The sequence below is a fragment of the Nicotiana sylvestris genome, chromosome 5 (genome assembly GCF_000393655.2).
Source record: "Nicotiana sylvestris chromosome 5, ASM39365v2, whole genome shotgun sequence".
Taxonomy (NCBI): domain Eukaryota; kingdom Viridiplantae; phylum Streptophyta; class Magnoliopsida; order Solanales; family Solanaceae; genus Nicotiana; species Nicotiana sylvestris.
The window spans coordinates 8,860,635-8,880,077 of NC_091061.1; positions in this window are offsets into that span (position 1 = coordinate 8,860,635).

The window sequence follows — 19,443 nt, forward strand, 5'->3', positions numbered from 1 at the left end:
TTTGGAAAAAGTTGAGTATTTATTTATCCCCAGCGAGATGAGCCCATCCGAAAGATTGATTGATACAAATAGACTGGGTTGATCGATCCAGAATGTACGACATGATCGTTGGGATTGGTTATATCATTCAGATAAGTTCTTTTCTTTTCTTTTTCCCCAGCGTTTGTTCAGAAAGACTTCTTTTTCTATCTTTAAAATCATCACTCTTTCATTTCTTAGTTTAAAAGATTTCATTTCCCCAGTGGTTTATTTTTGAAAAGGATTTTCAGAGTTTACTACCAATTGCCAAAATGGTGCAAGGCGAAATGCGAAAAGGACAAGCCAAAGATAAGGCGACAAAACGAAAGGATGTTTGTCGCAAGACCAAATGATGAATGGATCTAGATCCTAAGAGGCCCAAATTTCCAAGGGAAGTTATGGATCAAATTCCAAGATGATCCTCAGCAGATTTGCGAGATACAGGGATAACTCCGACAGATTCTCGACCAAGCTCCACAATGGTCGGACGACACGGAGCGGGGAAGGAAGAGGAACGACAACCATCCCCAGCAGGAATATCAGCCCCAACAATCAATATTCTCCCTAGCAAGTTTTATAGCAATGAAAGGAAAAGAAAAGGGAAAAACCATCCTCAGCAGAAGTGGCACGATCACTCACCCCCATTTTAAACTAATAAATTTTTCTTTGATTTGAAACAGGGAAAAGAAATATTATTGACCGCAGGAAGACAGGGTCACAGAGAAGATCATCAAACTGGGGCAGAAAATTTTCTCTCATTACGAAAATTTTCTTAAAATCAGATAGTCATTTGGGAAAGAGAAAAAATAACACAAGTGTTGAAGGAAGGAAAAAATCCCCAGCAGTATACGAGAAGGGAGATACAAGTTTTAAGAGAAAAGCAATCTTGGAAGAAGCAAGATAATCAGTATCATCCCCACCATTGTTAAAAGGAGAAAGATAATTCCCCAGCAGTGTTATTCTCGGCAGGTTTCAGGGAAGTGAAAGCACCAGCTTTAAAGGAAATAGTCTTTAAAGAAGGAAAATGACACATTGATGAAATAAAATATCAGTGGTATCCCCAGCAATTTTCAGAGGAATAAAACACCAATTTTGAAGGAAGCAATTGAAGAAGTCAGGAGCCCGCCTGGAGAATAGAGGTGATAGAATTTAAGAAGTTGTTGAAGTCAGGAGCCCGCCTGGAGATATATTTTAAGTTGAAGAAGTCAGGAGCCCGCCTGTAGAACGGAGGCTGTTAAATTTTAAGTTGAAGAAGTCAGGAGCCCGCCTGGAGAATGGAGGTGTTATTTTTAAGAAAGTTGAAGAAGTCAGGAGCCCGCCTGGAGAACAGAGGTTGTTATATTTTTTTTTAGTTGAAGAAGTCAGGAGCCCGCCTGGAGAATGGAGGTGTTATTTTTAAGAAAGTTGAAGAAGTCAGGAGCCCGCCTGGAAAACAGAGGTTGTTATATTTTTTTTGGTTGTTGAAGTCAGGATCCCGCCTGGAGAATGGAGGTGATAAAATTTAAGAAGTTATTGAAGTCAGGAGCCCGCCTGGAGAACGGAGGTTGTTATATTTTTAAAGTTGTTAAAGTCAGGAGCTCGCCTGGAGAATGGAGGTGTTATTTTTAAGGATTGAAGAAGTCAGGAGCTCGCCTGGAGAATGGAGGTGTTATTTTTAAGGATTGAAGAAGTCAGGAGCCCGCCTGGAGAATGGAGGTGTTATTTTTAAGGATTTGTTGAAGTCAGGAGCCCGCCTGTAGAACGTAGGTTGTTAAATTTTAAGTTGAAGAAGTCAGGAGCCCGCCTGGAGAATGGAGGTGATAAAATTTTGAAGAGGTTGAAGAAGTCAGGAGCCCGCCTGGAGAATGGAGGTGATAAAATTTAAGAAGTTATTGAAGTCAGGTGCCCGCCTGGAGAACGGAGGTTGTTATATTTTTAAAGTTGTTGAAGTCAGGAGCCCGCCTGGAGAACGGAGGTTGTTATATTTTTAAAGTTGTTGAAGTCAGGAGTCCGCCTGGAGAATGGAGGTGTTATTTTTAAGGATTGAAGAAGTCAGGAGCCCGCCTGGAGAATGGAGGTGTTATTTTTTAAGGATTGAAGAAGTCAGGAGCCCGCTTGGAGAATGGAGGTGTTATTTTTAAGGATTTGTTGAAGTCAGGAGCCCGCCTGCAGAATAGAGGAATACATGTCAAGATCAAGCAGAAGGCAGTAATGAGGAGGGTTACAACAAAAATCCTCAGCATAACAAGCTGTAATGCAGAAAGCAGCGTCCCCAGCAGACAGAACAGAATAATAAAACTTATACTCGAAAAGGCAAAAGGCCAGTGTCATCTCCAGCAGTTCTCAAAAGAAAGGCACCAGAGGAAGAACAAGCCGATAAGAAAGCAAGGCAATCAGAGCAAGGGGAAGACAGATAAGATCTTGTAATTCGTAGACTAGCCTAACTTCTTGATTTTTCTTTTAAGCGTGGGATAATAAGGAGGTCAGCAAACAGTAAATGTAGCATGCAACAACAGTAACATTGCAGTCCCATAGTAGTCCCAGCTACCAAAACTTCCCGAACTACATTGACCTGATTCCTGTTCAGCCCAGGATATGTAGGAAACCTCTGAAGCAAAGGTTCGGTCAAAATCTTTCAAAAAATGCTTCACACGGAATACTCGTACGGGCAAAAATCGCTCGTATCCGCTTACTTTATCTTTGCGCGAAAACCCTTCGTGTTTTCGGACAAAGAGGGGCAGCTGTGAGCACGTGATTTTTTCTCTATATGAGAATCACTCCCAAAAAATCCAAAATAAAATAATTTTTCTTTGCGTGCAATTTTGAAAATTTTTGTGACATTTTGTATAATTATTTGTATTTGTCTACGCATGTTTATTTGTTAATTTAATAAAAAATACAAAAAAATATGTCGTTTTTGCATTTAGGATTTAATCCTACAATTGTTAGTAATTAAGTTTGTTTTACAAAAAAAAATCATAAAATAAATGTACGTTGCATGTTTAGCATTTAAACGTCTAAATTGTGTGATTTTTGTCGTTAATTGCTATTTAAATGTGCGATAATTATTTTTAGAGTTAATTAGTTTTTTAAGGTAATTTAATTTAGAATTTAATTTAGAATTTTAGTTTTATTAATTAGGAAGTAAAAGAAAAGAGAACAAAAAATACAAAGAAAATCGGAATTGGGCCTCTTCTTCAAATTCAAGCCACAAACCCAAAGAATGCCCAATCTTCCCAAACGACCCAGTCCATTTCGAACTGGGTCGACCCAGTCCATAACCCAAAGAGACCCAAATCCCCTTTTCTTTCATTTTTCATAAAACAAAATAAAACAAAAAAAAATCCAAGAAAACCCTAACACTAACCATCCGCTACCCCCCCTCATTTTCTTTCTTCTTCTTCAAGCTCCAAATGATCTCCATCCATGGCTACCCCGTCTTCAGCTTTCTTCGTCCCAAGCTTCATCTTCATCGTCAAACAACATCCGCCATCGACGACCTCGCCAAGCTCCCATGGCTGCGCATCTTCTTCTCCTTCTTCTTTGTTGCGTCGTTGTTTCTTCTACTGCTACTGCGTCTGCCATGGCTAGCTCCCTCACATCCATAAACGACCAACCATGTCATTGTTGCCTCATCTTCTTCTTCGCACCATGAACACCCAGCTCCAAACGACCATCGTCGTCATGACCATTGCTCCCCCACTGCTGCTGCTGTCGCTGCTCCGTGTCGTTGTTGCTGCTGCCGCTGCTGCGTTGCTGCTGCGTCGCTGCCACTGCGTCGCCGCTGCTGCTGCCGTTGCTGTGTCACCACTGCTGCTGCCGCTGCTGCGTCACGGCTGCTACTCCGACGTGTTGTTCACTGCTGCTCCGTGTCGCTATTGCTCGTGCTGCTGCTGTGTCGTTTGCTTCTTCAGCTCGCCGTGCTGTTGTTGCTGCTGCTACTCCGACATGTAAATGTTGCTGCTCCGTTCACTGCTGCTCCGTTCACTGTTGCTATCCGCGGCTTTCTTTATTCAAAATCTTCGATGGTCCGTTCGGGGTCGTCTTCGGCGTCGAATCGTTTTGGTGCGGTAATAGCTTTCAGATGGATTTGTTTTCATTCAAGTTCTTCGTCGTTCCGATCCGGATAGTTGGTTTAAATTTTTTTTCATCCGTAATTTGTTTGATATTTTCAGATTTGAAATTAGTATAAGTTTGTTTCATTTTTTATTTATTTTTAGATAAAAATGGTCAGTTTAATTATATTGTTGTTAGATTTAAGTTGAAGATTCAATTAAATTATTTTTCAGTTTGTTTTTATTAATTTTAAGAGGATTTAATGTTAATATAAAAGAATGTTAGTTTAAATCGCTTGAATCCGTTGTTTGTTGTAGATTAAATTCGTGTTCATTTTGTTTAAAGTTCGTCGTTAATTTAGTGATTTAATGAGAAATTATGTTTTGGTTTTTAATTTTTTGATCATGTATCTTTGTTATAATTTTATTGGAGTTAATTAAAAAGATCAATTGATTATTTGAAGTTTAGTGATTTGAATATGTTTATTTGTTTTGTTCAAGTTTAATTCGAAGTTTGAATAAAGCTTGTTTGTTATTGTTGTTGAATCTTTTCATTTATGTTCATACTTTGTTTGATTGATCTTGAATCCGAAATTAGTATAGTTTGATCTTCTTGCTTGTTGATTATCATTTTTGATTATTTCTTCAGTTTGCTTCATGATTTTGTTTAGTTTTAATATAGGAATTGTTGGTTGTAAAGTTGTTAGATTTTAAGTTCAAATGATTATTGAATTTAGAAATCTGAATATATTTGTTTGTTGTTGTTGTTGTTGAATCTGAAGGTAGGTTTGTTTGTTGTTAAAGATGTTGTTCAATCAAGATAATTTTAGTTGTTTCTTTGTTGTTCATCATTTAGTTTGAATTTGTTGTTGAACATTGTTATAAATTGATCATATTGGCTATATTTTGGTTAAGATTGATTAGGTGAATTGATTATAGCTGATGGGGGTAGTTTGGTAATTTGCAGTACATTCAGGGGTAAATTGGTAATTACAATAAGGTCGGAGGGGTAGTTTGGGAATTGAACATTTTGAATAATTTTATGTTAAGCATGGGGGACAAAATGTAATAGGGTGTGAGTGATATAATTATTTATGATAGGCATGGGGTACAAGAGGTAATGGGTTGGGGTTTGATATATTTATTTAATGTAGTGGGGGACAAAATATTAGGTAGTGGGATTAAAAGAGGTATTTTGGGAATGGAAAATGGGCAGAATTGACTAAATTAATGGTTCGTTAGTCAAGCACTAATGAGACAAAAGCTTTTATATTAGTTTAATGTTAGTGGAGGATAGACCCTTATATCATGTCTTAATTTACGGAATAAAATAAGGAAAAGTATTCCTTAGTGGGATTTTGTTGAAAATGGGCAGATTTTTTGGGATTTTGGTCGGGTAAGTGAAGTTTTTTTCAAAGGATGGCGGATCTGTTGGGTTATTATATATACATAGAGTGGGGGGGAAAGAGAGGAGAGATTATGTGGGATAACAGAAAAAGAAAAGAGAGAACAGAGAATACAAAACAGAAGGGAAAAGAGATAAAAATTGGAGAAATTTTAAAACTAAAGGAGAGAACAAAAACTGAAAAAAAATCTTCTACTTTCCTTCATTGTTTGAAATCAACATTAATTATTGTTGTTTCATCGAAGCTTGAAGCTTTATTTTGGGATTACTACTCCACCAGTTTGCAAACTCTGTTCCTGGGTTGTTACTGTTGTTGGGTTGTTGTTGTTGTGTTGTATTGTTATTACTGCTGTTGATTCTCATCTTCATCTTCTTTTGTTTCCAATACCAGGTACACGACTGTAATACTAGCTATTGCAAGCTAATAATGTGGAAGCATGAATACATATGAAGAATAATTTTGAAGTTTTAATTTAGTTTTTTTTTTCTTTCTTTTATTGATTGTATTTAAGCTATTTCATGTATTACTGAATAATAATTGGAACAAGAAAAAATAACATAAGTTAGTCTTTAATGAATCGGTTTGGCAAAACGGGTTAATTCACTAGTTATGAAGGTTTCAAGATTATCAACAGTAGGTTAATCATGAACAAGTAGCTAAATTTAGCTAAGGCATGAATTTAAATTAAATTTCGTAAATTAGGCATTAAGGCATGATTTGAGTTCAGGCAAGATTAGAAGAACGTTTAAGTCTAATAAACTTTCTAATAAGCTTTAGTAATTATGGTTAAATCTAGTTTCAAATGGTTGTGAATAATTAATCTCAATAGTTTTTTTTATAACAATGCTGAGTTTTAATCTAGCTGTATTTGATTCTTTTGAATATTAGTTGTCGAATTTTTATTTTATTTATAATTTCGAAATGTTTTTTTAGTAAAATTCCTTTTCATCAATATTTGTATTAATCTAGCAATTAGTATGTCATGCTTTCTTAAATAAATAAAATAAAAACTCGTAATTAATTAGGATTTTCTTTCTTTATTTTAGAGACTAAATTTAATAGAAAAAATGTAGTCGCTTTAGGATTTGTCCATTTAAAATAAATGAGACGAGCCTCGCCAAATAAAACACACAGATTGCGGGGCCCTCACAAATGCATGAGTTAATTACTTAGAATTCGGGATCGGCCGCTCCGCAAACTCCACGACCTTATCCAAAATAATAAATACGCTAATTGTTTTAGGTGCGCATTTTAATAATCTTACCTTCTTAAACTCGGGTGCGCATTTCATGCGACCCAAATCCAAATCCCAAAACATTGAATAAAACTGTGTTCCGGATTGCGGGTGCATTTCATGTGACGCAATCCAAAGACATGTTTTTAAACGATGTTCACATTCTTTTAAAAATATAATAATAAAAGCGGTAAAGAGTTAAAATTTGCACATAAGTTCATATTTGTATAAAATCAGATAATTAAGCCGAATATGACAGTTGAGCGACCGTGCTAGAACCACGGAACTCGGGAATGCCTAACACCTTCTCCCGAGTTAACAGAATTCCTTATCCGGATTTCTGGTACGCAGACTGTAATATGTAGTCATTCTTTTCATCGATTCGGGATTAAATTGGTGACTTGAGACACCCTAAAATCTCCCAAGTGGCGACTCTAAAATAAACAAACAAATCCCGTTTCGATTGTCCTTTAATTGGAAAAAACTCCTTGTACCCTCGTGGGGGCGGAAAAAGGAGGTGTGACAAGTACTTCAAGGATCAAAGGGTGGAGTCCAAGCATTATGATACAGATGCGAAGGCCAAAAATCCTTTCTCCTGGTACCACATTCAGGGAGCTGACAACCCGACGTTTAAGGGTAAAGCTACTACCTCCACTAGCCAGTTTGAGGAGCCAGCGGTAGTGGTTACTAATTCAGCAGCCCAGCCTTCCACGTCAGCAGGGACTTCCACCGGGGCAACAGCCATGCCACCATCTTCATCCTCTATTCCACCAGCTTCTGCTAGATTAGCAGCTCCATTGCCAGTGCCAAATTTATTTACATATCCTCAGACTGCGCTGTGAGTCTCCTAGACATTGACGAGTCTCAACAACTGGATGCAGGCAGCTACTACAAAGCTGACTAATATTTCCAGTGATGTTGCAGCACAGTCCTCAGCCCCACAACAGCCACAGGTACCTTCGTCATTGGAGGAATCATTTAAGAAGATTCTAGAAAGCCAGAAGTCGATTAGAGATACTCTATTGTCACATGGGAAGGCCATTGCAGACTTGACCAAGTAGGTACGGAAGATGAAGAAGTCTCAAGTATCAAAGAGGTATATGGAGAAGTTGACAAAGGAGGTAGAGAAGATTGCATCTGCAAGGGATATACCATTGGATCTGCTCATGGAGTCAGCCCCACCAGCAGCACAGATAGCACCAGAGGCAGCAGCCGGCTAGTTTGAGGAGTCGGTTGCCACTTCTCATACTACTGAGGAAATGATCCGGATGCTCAGCAACCTAGTTGGCCCTCAGCCTAGCGATGATGAGATACAGCTTGAGGCTGAGTTTGTTGATGATCCTATGTAGACAGAGACTACATAGGGAGTTCTCTTAACTCTCTACCCTTTTCCTGTTCTTATTTTTGTTAAGCATTGAGGACAATGCTTGATTTTCGTTTGGGGGGTGGTCTATTCTGATTATTTGACATTTGGGATGTAATAATTCTGATACTATTTTCTTTTCATCTTTATTTTCATTTGGTATTTATATATTTTCTCCATTTGATGTAAATATTCATTCCCCTTATGTATATATTCATTTGACTTTGGTTTGTATATTCTTTTATCTCGCTTTTCATAGTTTATTTCATAGCTTCTTTAGTTTACTTTTCCTTAATAGCATAGCTTCTTATTTACTTTAGTAACTTCTTTTTACGTTTTGAGCGTACAATAAACCTTTGGTTTTCTTAATGCCACGGTTCTTTCTAAAGGTGGATTTTTTGTGTGAACCGGGTGGCTCTTCCCAACGATGGATGGCGTGACAACCTTCTTAAGAGATTGAGTCTGTTTTCTTTTATGTTTTGATAAATATAGTAGTAATGAAAAAAGGGGTTTCAAGCATGCTTCACTTGGTACCAACACATTTACCTATGATTGTATGGTTAAAAACAAGTTGTTGGCAGAAAATAGCTCTAGTTGTGATTCTTTTGACTCTTGTGTTGACTTAAGCAGTCATCTTGGTTCAAATCAAGCCATTTGGTGATTCTCAATCTTAGCTAGGGTTGTTGTGGGCCCTCAACTCTATTCTCTTTAGCAATCCAGAAGCGTGAGAGGTGAGACGTTTAGTTGCAAGTCCAAGTACCTGTGCTACTGGTCTAGAACTTGCCCCGAATATTTCTCTAGGTGAAATTCTAAGTGTAGCTTCGCTTGAGAAATTATTGTAGGCTCTCCTTAATCTGATTTGAAATTTGAAATCTTCCATGGCCTACCAATATGATATTCCTAGTCAACCCCTTTGAGCCGAAGCCTTTTTTCTTTCAATAACCACGTTACAAGCCTTTATCCGTTTTACAATGACTCTCTCTTGGCACCCAATCCTTCCTTAATACTCTTGAGAAACAATTGGCAAAAACATAAGTTTGGGGGAGAGAAGAGGAGTTTGAAAGTAATGAAAGGTACAAAGAAATGAAGAAAAGGGAAGGCAAAGAAAAGAAAGAAAGTACAAAAAATGTTAAAAAGAAAGTAAATAAAGTGAAGAGTTGAAGGGAATCCAAAAGAAAATAAGGAGGAAAAGCTTAAGTAAATAGCAAAAGGAGAAAAATGAATATCATGCTCAAGAAAGAGTGATGTTACGTCTCTCTAGTTCCCCTGAGGTAGAAGAAAATGACTCAAAGAGTTGAGAAACTATGAGCCGAAAAGAGAAAATGGAGTGCTTAAGGAAAGATGAAACCATTCTATTCCAGCAAGTCCTACCTTGATCCAAAAGTCTTCATTACATCCGCAAAAGCACTACATGATTTTAAGTTAAGTGAGCTTACATTAATGGTGATTTACATGAGGGGCAAACTTATGGTACATAAAGCCGGATTTGTGACATTATTTTGAGAGAGATGAGCGAACTTTTCACAATCCTTGCTTCGAGTTTTGCATTCTAAAGTGAGATTTACTAATGGAGAGTAGAGGAGGAGGAGTCTGGGATCCACAATGACCTATGTGAAAAAGCGAGCTTCCTTGATGAATAGAGTCAACTTTTGACGCTCTAGGGTCATACTAGAACTATGGTAGTCAAAAAGTCATATCATGGGTTATTGATAATTCATATGTGTTATGGGTAATTGTTGGTCCCAATTGATGTGTAAATGATTCACCTTAGGCTAGCTGAAATATTTCTTTTTCTAGTGGAGGTGCGAATTTCCTTATTTGCTTGAGGACAAGCAAAAGCTTAAGTTTGGGGGAGTTGATAAGTAGGAATTTTGACTGCTTATTTCCTCTCTTTTACTCGCGTTTTAGCTCAAAAATGCTTAAAGGTATTCTCGGAAACTAACAAAATGTGCTTACTTGCAGGAATATTGGGAAACAAGCCAAATAAGTCAAAATCAACTCATAAAAGAATCAAAAGTGAACAACGGCCAAAATTGGGCAAAGAGGCTAGCAGTGCGGCCACAGAATGAGATTTAGAGAGAAGGCTATTAGCCAGCTCAGACAGTGTGGACTGCGCCAAAAATGTGCGGCCGCAGAAGGACAAGTGCAGCCGCAATCATTATTATACGGTCTGCAAGATTGAAAAATCAGAGGATTGATCAAAGTCCAAAAGCTGAAGAGTGAGGACCGCATCACTTTTGTGCGGTCACAGAATCCTAAGTGTGGCCACAATCATTTTTATGCAGACCGCAGAAGACCTCAAGTTCCAGCCCCAAGTTCCCAAGCGTGCGGACCGCACCAGAATTGTGCAACCGCATAAGGTCATTTTGCGGTCCGCATCAGAAGTATGCGGCCGCATAACCTCCGTAGGGGCATTTTTGTCAGATATTTTCAGCTTAGTATAAATACAACTTTTTATCATTTTTAGGTCAAGTTCAGTTTGTAGAGGTGCACCTGAGCATTTTTCTTTACTTCTTTGAGTAAATTTATATTAGACTGACTTCTTAACATTAGTTTTTCTTTGTTTAATCTATGATTATACATTCTACCTTAATTTCTTCTTTTATTTCTTCATTTTCTAGTAGCTAAATCTTTAGCTAGGTTTGTGACCCAACCCTAGTGTGGGTACTTAATTGGTATTTAATTTTAGGGCTTGTCTGTGATTGGGTTAGTGATATTTAGCCTTGTTTATGAATCTCTAGAATTAATGGTTGCAAACATTGATTCATGCCTAATTAATCTAGTCTTTGCTTGAGAAAGAGAGACTAGGTTTAGAAAAACTTAACTAACAAGGAATTGGGGTGAACTTAAGAAATTGATAGCCCCAATTAAAGGGTCGAATCTAGAGATAGTAAGACCCGACTTGAGCATATATCACTTGATTTGTGCAAATACCCATTTGGACTTGATAAAGGCAAATTGGGCAAAATCACTCAAACTACCGAGAGGTATAGAGTGAACAATTGCGTGTGATTGCTATACCACGAACCCGATAAATCAAACTTGCCCTATAGTTTACTATCATGACCCAAAATCTACTACGGGTCGTGATGGCACCGGACGCCGCTGTCAGGCAAGCCAACCAAATTACTTAATTAAATTCTCATTTTAAGAAGTTTGAAAACTATGATTTTCCTTCGCATTTACTAGTAAAAGGTAATCATTTCAAATTAAATATGATGTTAAGAGGTTAATACAAAGTACCCACATAATCATCCCAGAACCCGGTATCACGAGTGCATGAGCATTTACTAGGGAGTGCAATAAAATACAGTAACTGTCCGGAATACAAAGTGGACAGAAATAAAAATACAGTACAATACTCTGAAGGAGACTCTGCTGGTTGCGGGTCATCTCGATAAATGCAGCTCACGTAAGTCTCCATATCAACCATGTCGCTATGTCACTAAGCCACTAGCCATACATGAACCTGTGCAACAAAAATGCACAGCAAGTATAGTATGAGTACGAAAACAACGTGCACTCAGTGAGTATCCCGTCTAATCTCGAAGAAATAGAGACGATAGGTCAATTTCGACACTTACTAGTGGTCCAGTGATAATATAGTAAAAATGTGAGGAAATCATGGATTTCATAGAGCAAAAATAAACTCATACATCCAGAAAGCAGGTAAACAACTTCTCAAATAATAAAGGATTTCTAAAAATTTACTTTTCATTATCTTTATCAATTTATCTCTGGCCAGGAAAGGCAAGTATCAACATTTATAATTCTCAGGCGAGCAATATAAGCATGCGCATATCATGCCGAGGTTGTACGGCTCGATCCAACATAAATGTAAAATGTTCATTGCTGAGGGTCTAACGGCGTGAACCATAGATGCATCTATTACCCCGCTCGCGAATCATACATGTGACGCGGTCAAATATAAATAAACAATCACCCCTCTCGCAAATCATACATGCAACGCAGGTACACATAGAAACACACATTCAAACAGTCAATCAAAACTTCATCAGGGAGACAATTATTCAAGGACATGTCAATTTCTCTTTTACAAGCCGAGAAAATGAAGTTTAACTCTTTTAGAAAATTATTTACCACTTTGATGCAATTAAATCAATTTAAACTGTCAATAAGGTTACCATTATTGCAAGTAAAGCATGCTTTTTGGGTCCTAAACTACCCGGACATAAGCATAATAGTAGTTACGTATGAACTCTCGTCACCTCGTGCGTGCATAGCCCCCACAATTAGGAGCACATATTCAATTAATTCACCTATGGGGACAATTCCCTCTTACAAGGTTAGAAAGGAGACTCACCTCGCTCTGAAGTTCCAAAACCGACTTCCAAGCCCTTCCGACGACCCAAATCGATGCACAACGCTCCAAAACTAGCCAATAAATGAGAAAATCCATAAAATATGCTCTAATACTCACAACAATTCAATTTAGATAAATTCCTAACTCCATTCGAAAAGTTGACAAAATTTCCCTCGGGCCCACATGCCCGGATTCCAAAAAAACACACGAAATCCGACAACTCATTCCGATACGAGTTCAACCATACCAATTTTATCAAATTCCGATAATAACTTGACCTCCAATCTTGAATTTTCGTTCTTGAAAAGTTTTGCAAAAATCTTGATTTCTTCCATTTAGGATTCGAAGAATCGCGGGAAAGGGAGCATATGAGTTAGAAACTATGGATAGTAAGGTTCTACCATCAAGCTTGAATGCAGTCCATCTAAAGAAGTATTACTTCTAGATAAGGGAAATACCCACGGTCAGGTATCATGCAAGTTCAATTTTATTTTGTTCTTTTGAATTTTACTAACCATTTTAGATCATAGGCAAAAAGCTAGCCCGTATCAAATGATTATACTAAACTCGAAAGGCACGCAAAATACTGAATTATTTCCGGTCAAGGTTGCAACCTTTCTGATGGAAAAAGGGTTAAGCAGACATCATCTAAGTGATTATCTCCGAGTCCCATTTGCATTTTCCTTTTCAGGGAATGGACTAAAAGGAAGGAGTAATCCAGTGTTCGGTATTTCATACTTCAAAGCTCCAACACTGGGGGGACTATGCGCATAGAAGGAAGCAAAAGAACCAAAAAAAGGCATAATTCAGCCAGAATCAAAAAATCTTGAGGAAACCTTGAATTTTTCGAAGGAGTACGAACTCGCAAAAATTATGCAAGATATTCCATATTCCTACAAGTTTTAGGTTAAGGCAAAAATTTTATCACGGGAAAATAGACCCGATTTTGAATTCTAAAATCTGCTACAATTAACGCAATTATGAAAGTGTCGTACGAACAATTATGAAAATAATGTACGAAATTTATTTGAAAGTTAAAAACATAAAACTTCTTTAAATTATTTCATTTTCATATCTACATCATATTTCATATATTTGCACCAATATAAAGATGAGATGTCATCTTCATCAGTGTCGCTAATATAAAAGGGCCCTCTTTCATATTTAAAAAAGTCGTATTTATCAAAGTCACAGATTGTAAAGGCATTTTTTTTAAAAAAAAATGCAAGAAAAAGCTTGAATAAAGCAAAGAGCATAATATGAGGCAAAGACAATCAAAACACTTATACATATAACCTTAAAAACAAGGATGTTCATTTGTCATTAAACCCCAAAAAAGTAAACAGGGGCATCCAAAAACAAACTTTCCAAAAGAGATGTTAAAACTAGGAGGAAAACAACATAAAAGCTAACCAAAAAGTAAGAAAAAGAAAAGCTAAGGAGAATCATTAGCGGGAACATCATCAATGTGAGAAGAAGGATTAACTTGAGAAGAAAAGTCTTGAACATCAACCCCACCAGGAACAAGTCCATCTCCATCACCCTTGGAACCTTCATCTTCGGGCGAGGAAAAGCTTTGACGTTACTGAGTTTTATCATTAGCTTCCCTAGCTTTAGCGATTTCAGCATTTAGGTCAAAACCCTCCTGGTTGGCTTCAATTAGAGTCTCGAGGTGAGTGTTCAACTAATATCCAGTCATAACTTATCCTCGATTGCCTCATAATCCTTCTTCCACTGATCAATTTCAGCTCTTAACTCTTCTTTTTCTACTTCCGAGGCTTCATAAGTTGTCTTCAAAGAAACGAGAGAACTTTTCAAGAACTGAATTTTATCAGTAGAGGTGCGGAGGTCTTCCTAAGCTTGGGTAAGTGTTTGAACCAAATTAGCAGCATAAACCTCTTTTTGATTAAAAAGTTCTTTCAAACCCCTTATTTCTTCAGTAGTCTTAGAAAGTTGTTCAACAAAAGAGGATTCCAGCCTATCCTTATCCTTCTCAACCTGGCTAGAAGAAGATTTTTCGACCGCTAACTCAACGGAAGTCATTCTCATTTTTCGCTCCAATGCACTTTTCTCTTCTGCAAGAACATCCTTCTCCAATTGAAGACCTTCGAATTGCTCTCTCTAGTTGTCAGCCTCGGTGTGCAGGTCAATAATTTGTTGATCAGCCTGAGAAATTCTTTTCATGAGTTTTGTGCCAATCAAATTAATATGCAAAAGAGGAAGAAAGAGTTATGAATGAAAAATAAAACAAAGAGAGGAGGAAGTACAATTAAACTAGTACATTCAAAGAGGAATAAACAATGTCATTCATTAAGGTCAGGGAGTTGTGGCTTTCTAACTTACTCGTCTCCACAGGGCCTAACAGCGGATTCAATCATACATCAGCTTGACCAGATTTTCTCAATAAGTTCCCACCTTTAGGGACCTCAATTACAACTCTCCTCATCTTCCTTCTGCTGCTAGAAGGTTCGGTTTCTGCACGAGGAGCATCCACGGAAATAACAATTGGAGTAATGTCAGGTAAAGGCATGAGGGGATTAATGGTAGATGAAGTTGGAAGTGAAGCAAGTGGTAATTCATCAACAACAGGCCCAAAACTTTCTTTACCTTCGAAGTCGTGGGCAAACAAATTATCTATACGACTAGAGGGAGGAATGGTTGTATCTTCATCAAAAATCACTAAAGGGGTACTTTCTGGCTCATCTGTAAGTCTGAAAAGAATAGAACTAAATGGAAGGACATGAGAAGCAGGAGTTTCATCATTAGAAACCACGCGTCTTCTGAAGCGTGGTTTTCTCACCAAAGAACCTTCTTCTGGTTCCCCCTCATCATCAGAGCCATGGGCATCATCAGGTTTTCTCTTGGAGGAAGAAGCACTCAAAATCCGTTCCTGGGCAAGGCTCACAGAAAGCCTGGTCGATGGAACAGACGCAGGACTAACACCATGAATAGCGACCCTAACAAAATAGGGGGTAAGAAATTTTCAAATGAACAAATAAAAGAAGAAGGAGAATTACGGAAGTAAAAGTACTGTGAGTTTTCACTTTCCAATTGAATTTTTAGGAAAAGGAACTTCCAAGATCTTTTGCCCATAGGAGCAGCAGTCAACATCTTTTCTACCCAAGCACGGAAGTCATGAATTTCATCAAAGACCTCCATGGTTGCTGAAAAATGGGAATGTGATTACGTGAAATCATTCAAGTTCTGTAGAAAGAAGAAAAAAAAAGAAAACTAACGTGCAAAATTCCATTTTTCTGGAAAATGCATGTTTTCTTCACCCACTAATCCACTAATGTGGGCAATAACAAAACGAGCCTACCATCTGCGGTCCCGATCATCTTTGGGGCTAACCAACACTCTTTTACTCCTAGCCACAAGAGAGAAAACTCCTTCACGAAACAACTTGGGAGAGTAAAGATGAAGCAGGTGTCGAAAGGTGAAATGAACGGAGACCAAATTTGACAAATAACGGAGGCATGTAACAGCCCTCCAAACGATAGGGCCGATCTGGCCAAGGCACACATTAAAGTAGCGGCAAAACTCAATGATCACTGGATCAATGGGAGGCTTAAACCTTAAAGTAAAAGGGTAGGTATAAATAGAAACTGGCATGGTAAGAAATGATTCTTTGGCTAGCGCCAGGGACTAAAACTTGGAAGGAAAGAAGACCAGCAATAATTAAGCTTGGGTTAAGGGAAGCTATATAAGAAACTTGGTTTCTCATGGTCTCACAGTCTGTTATAAAAGAAAACTCTTGAGGAACAATCTCTGCAACTATGGGTTCACGCACAGGTTCATTTAGGTTCCTATTTCTAGAAGAAGATTTGAGGGTTAAAGGAGCTCTAGATTTTGAAGAAGATGGCTTAACGGAACCACTTTGGGAAGAAGAACCTCGATTAGATAGTGAACCAAGACTACGAATTCTACCACCTCTCCTACTTCTAGTAGGGGAAGTAGAAGTAGTAAGTTCATCAACTATCACAACTTTGTGAGGCTCTGAAGACATGATTAATCGAGGAAATACAGAAAAGGAATAAGGTAATGGGTATTGAAGAAGGAAGACTCCAAAAAAATCAAAAGGAATGAGGTATTTATAAGGAGATACAACTGTCATTAAAGTTGGTCATTATGAAGTGTTAATGGAGTCGTCACTTCGTGAGTGATACAGTTGTAGAAAAACCCTAAAAGGCACTGAGAAACTGCAGATCCAATCGTGAGAAGCCACGTGGCACGAGCATTAAATAAATGTGACATACAGCGAATCGATTCGATAAGAGACATGATGATACTCGAAACGGCGACAAGGAATTCCCGTCATAAAACTCACCATTTTCAAATATTCAATTGAGAATATTCAGAAAGTGGGCAGACTATCTATATTGGTAAAAAAAAGACATGACACATGAAACATCAGTAAGCTGACGATGCATGATGTGTGGAATGCCTATATAGCGACAAGTGGCATTCTCAATTAACTGAATTAAGAGAGCACGAAAGGTACTGGAGAAACACCCACGGGATGACGCAGAGAAAAGAATTGGACCTGATAGTTGTCAAAAGGGAAACAAGAACGAAATGAATGAAAACTAAAAAGAAGGGAAGATGCACGAACCAGAAGTAAATAAGGAAGGGAAATCGGAGCAGTTACAAAAAAAAATTAGTCATATATGTATCAGTTATGGATATATATGGTAACGGGCAATCAATATATTTAATATCATTAACAAACCCAAATTAAGTGTGGGAACCGTTATGATTGTAAGTTCCTATATAAGGACGAGAATCTCATTTGTAAGGACATGTTACGATTATTACTAAAATACATACTATTTTCTTTGCTTACTCCACAAGTTCTAAGTCTTGATTTCGAATATTAATTGACAATTTAATCTTTTTGTTACTCATTTCCATTTTACAATCCGTTCTCCTTAAAGTTGTCAGGAAAATGAAGTAAACCTTAATTATCGATAACCCGTTTTTTTCTGAATATTAACTTTGACCGAGAAACTATTTTTGGTTAAACAATATAATTTTGAATAATCTTCACCTATTAATGCTTCGGATCGAGTTATATCCTTTTGCATATCTACGCTAAGTCCAACGATGAGGAGACCAAGAGAAGAACTTAAAGAGTTGCCCTATCAAGCGAGGCAAAAGCAATATGTGTCTTAAGCAGGCACATGCAAGTGTTAAGCTTGTTGTGTACGTGGGAACAATTGCATAATATATTTAATGAATATAGTAAATTCAAAAAAAAAAAAAAAAAGAGAGAGAGAGAAATATACTATAGAAGATACAAAGATATACGTAATTCTGTTGATTAAACTATGTATCGAGTGACATAAGCATTATACTACTTAAAGATAATGTGAAAGAGGTACAACCTTAGAATTAATGCTCTAAATATTGTTAAATGTCGAAGTTTACTCTTGACAAGATTCGTAGCGACAACTAACACTTGTCTCTTACAAATTATATTTCTCTAGACAAAATTCTCAACGTGTCTCTTATGAATTATTTCTCTAGACTAAGCTCCCGTTTGGTCATAGATTTAGCTTTATTTTAAAAAAAAAAAAACATTGTTTGTTTATGAAATATGATCATGTTTTGGGGGAAAATTCAAAAAAATTCAAGTTCCGAAAAACTGGTTTAGGGTATTTTGGGTGAAAATTTTTCTGCCAGTCACAAAACTTTAACTTTTCTTCAAATAAAATGCATATCTAAACACAACTTCAACTTTCAAAACTAATTTTTCAACACAATTTCAAAAACTCTTTTTTCAAATTTCAATCAAATCTATTTTCAAACGACGGCTAAATTCGCAACATCTCTAACTCTTAAAACACAAAATTTTAGATGATACCAAATCAAAAGATAAAAGCCTTAATTTAAAAACATGTAATTTTTTTCACTAGGAAAAGCAAACGTCAAACACTACTTTAGATTTGCTTTCATAAAACCAAAGTTAATAACCTTAATTGTGTTTTCTAACCTAACAAAATGAGAAACATTGAGAGGAGGTCATTTAAATTCAAATTTAAGATATGTGGTACTTTCTCTTTTCCAAGATACGGGACCTATTTGATTTGTTACTGAATTTAAGAAAAAATTAAATATTTCTAAAACTTATGGGGTTAACATGCTATAATATTTGTATGGATATAATACTTTTGAAAGATATAATTTTAAATATGTCATGGTAATATTTATGTTGCATTAATACTTTGCAATAAAAATAAAATAAGAAGTTTGTATTAAATTATTTTTAAATATAAAAATATGTCTTTTCTTATAATGGATCATTAATGTCGCATAAGTTATAACGAAAAGAATTTTCAAATAAATTTTTATTATTTTATTTTATGTGATACTTTTTATTTATTTTAAGTAAGGCCACACAAATCGAAATAGAAGGAATACAAGGTGGGTGAATCACCGGCTCATTCTTCAATAGGCATGCGGCCTGGTTTGCAAATAAAGCGGCTATAAAACTCTGTCTCGCTGCCCGCGCGATGGATAGACTAGGTGAGTGGGAGATATAACCTCCACCAACAAATATTAATACTGAAATAGATAAGATTTCTTTATCCTTAATTACAGGTTTCATATTCGAATCTTGAGTATGAAAAAAAATAATATTTTTCCCGGTTCAAAATAAGTAATTTTTTGATTTTTTTTGTGGTCCAAAATAAATATTTTTTCAGATTTCAAGAACGAATTAATTATTTGTTTTCCTATATTGCCCATGAAATAAACAATATTTGAATATGTATTAGGAGTATTTATGTTAAGAGATAGTAAAGATTAATATAATTAATTGTATTGCTAATTAATATTAAAAGATAAATTTCTTAATCTGTGTGAAAATAACTAAAAATTTAGTTATTTTGGATCGAATGGAGTATTAGGAAGTGTCTTCGTCTTAAATGAGTCTTCCGCGGCATAAATTTTAATCATTTGGTGCCTTTATACCAATACTGAACATTGGGCGAAAAAACCAATAAATCAAATACATCAATAGGCGGGCGCACATAATAAGTTAAGGGATCACCGTCATTCAAAAA